The 2,301-nt window shown below is 35.5% G+C and overlaps 1 pseudogene across 1 annotated transcript; it reads left to right on the top strand.

Moving 5' to 3' along the window:
* The first annotated feature begins 1,266 nt into the window (after positions 1-1,266).
* Positions 1,267-1,862, top strand: LOC111521672 (annotated as a pseudogene). Its single transcript, XR_002725028.2, has one exon. The product of XR_002725028.2 is annotated as a tubulin-specific chaperone A pseudogene (transcript).
* The last annotated feature ends 439 nt before the right edge of the window (positions 1,863-2,301 follow it).

Raw genomic sequence — 2,301 nt, 5'->3', positions numbered from 1 at the left:
AAAGTACATGGAGAAACCTACAAACTTTCTCGATGAATATTCCAACACAAGACTCAAATAAAGGTGAAAAAGACCATGTTCTTAAATGCAGATACTTAATGTTGTGAAGACATCAATCCTCAAATTTATATACAGACGGCCGTCCACATCCATGGATTTCATATTCGTGGATTCAACCAACCTCAGATGAAAAACATTCAGAAAAAAAGTTGAGTCTGTATTGAACATGCACAGACTTTTTATCTTGTCATCATTTCCTAAACAATACATTGTAACAACTATTTACATGGCATTTACACTATATTTGGTATTATAATTAATTTAGAGATGATTTAAAATATACAGGAAGAAATGTGTAGGTTATATGCAAATACTACACTATTTTATATCAGGTACTTGAGTATTGGAGGATTTTGGTATTTGAGGGAGGTCCTGGGACCAATCCCCCAGAGATACTGAGGGATGACTATGTATAAAAATGAAACCAATAGCATGAGTGATTTAGAAGGGTGGGATAGAAGAGAATTTGGCAAAGTAATTCTAAAGTTCACTTAAGAGAATAATGCAATGAAAATAGCAAAGACCTATTTGGAAAAAGAATAAAACTTGACCTAATGATATGTTCTATAAAACTACAACTTTAATAGGATGGTACTGGTATGAAAATCAGACCAAGCAATGAAACAAATAAAGAGTACAGAAAGAATGTATTTTATTAAAGGACGTATTTTATGTATTTAAAAAATTCAATGTAAGATAAAGTTGACATCTCAAACCAACAGCCCGAATTGCAGACTGTTTACTAAACATTGCCGGAAAAATGTACTATCCATTTGTTAAAAGGAATACATACTTTAACCAAAAATAAATTTCATATTGCTGAGGAGTTACCTTCAAAGATTACATTATAAAAAGAAAATCAGCAATAGTCACAACTGTCATCTGACAGCAGAAACAAAACACACAAGCTAATAAATATAAGAATAGATTGGGGACATGCTAACCAAGAACATAGTGAGGCACTCTTTTAATCCAGTACCCATACACATGCCATTTTAGAGACCATAACATTATTCGATTGACAAAAATTTTAAAAATCTAGCAATACCAAGTGTTGGAGAGGATGTGGTCCCCTGGAATCTTTTAAACAGGGTTTGTGGAAAGGAAAGATGTATAATCTTTTGGAAAACAGTTTGGCACATACCATATAACCCAGCAATTCTATTCCTGGGTATAGACCCAACAGAAATCTTTTCACCTGCCATGCCCATATAGCCACCGCCTCTGTGCGTCGCCCTCCACGGTTACCCCGGCTCTTCGCCCCTCCTTCTCGCGGCGCTCGAGGGACCATGGCCGAACCTCGCATGAGACAGATCAAGATCAAGACCGGCGTAGTGAAGCGGTTGGTCAAAGAAAAAGTGATGTATGAAAAAGAGGCAAAACAACAGGAAGAAAAGATTGAAAAAATGAGAGCTGAAGATCGTGAAAATTATGACATTAAAAAGCAGGTAGAGATCCTACAAGAATCCCGGATGATGATCCCAGATTGCCAGCGCAGGTTGGAAGCCGCATATTTGGATCTTCAACAGATATTAGAATGTGAAAAAGACTTGGAAGAAACTGAGGAATATAAAGAAGCACGTTTAGTACTGGATTCAGTGAAGTTAGAAGCCTGAAACTTTTCTTGTATGGGATGGTTTTTGCATTGAATCCTGGGGTCCATTTTACAATCCATTATTTTTGACCACTGCTGTGTGTTCAAGTAGTGTGAGAATGTGATTGTTTTTATCTGGTTACGTATGTATTTCTTTGTCTAATTTAATATGTCAAATAAATGAGTACATCTAAAAAAAAAAAAAAAAGAAATCTTTTCACCTGCACACCAGAAAAAAATATGTAAATGCATTCAGAACTGTAAGAGGCATGATAGTGACCGGAATGTCTATAAATGGGGCCGTGTATGAAAAACTGTGGTATATGGACGGAACTGAATATATGCAGCAGTTGAAATATGGTAGGACACAGTTAAATAGCAATTAGCCTGAGCAGAATAATATTAAGTGGAGCAAAAGCTAGTGCCAGAAGATTACCTGCAGCGTAATGCTCTTTTTATACAAATGAAAACAACTTGAATAAAATATGTACTTCCTAGGAAAGCACATCGATAAGATGAAACTATATATTTAAAAGAAAAAGATAAACAGACTTCTGAATATGTTTCTCAAGTAGAAGGAGGCAGTAGGATAGGAGGTGTACAGATCACACGGAAGAATATAAATTATTTCAAGATCCTAGTTATTA

This window comes from Piliocolobus tephrosceles, chromosome 11 (assembly GCF_002776525.5).
Source record: "Piliocolobus tephrosceles isolate RC106 chromosome 11, ASM277652v3, whole genome shotgun sequence".
Classification (NCBI taxonomy): Eukaryota; Metazoa; Chordata; class Mammalia; order Primates; family Cercopithecidae; genus Piliocolobus; species Piliocolobus tephrosceles.
The sequence above is the reverse complement of the archived record's forward strand: the minus strand, read 5'-3'. Positions and strand labels throughout refer to the sequence as shown.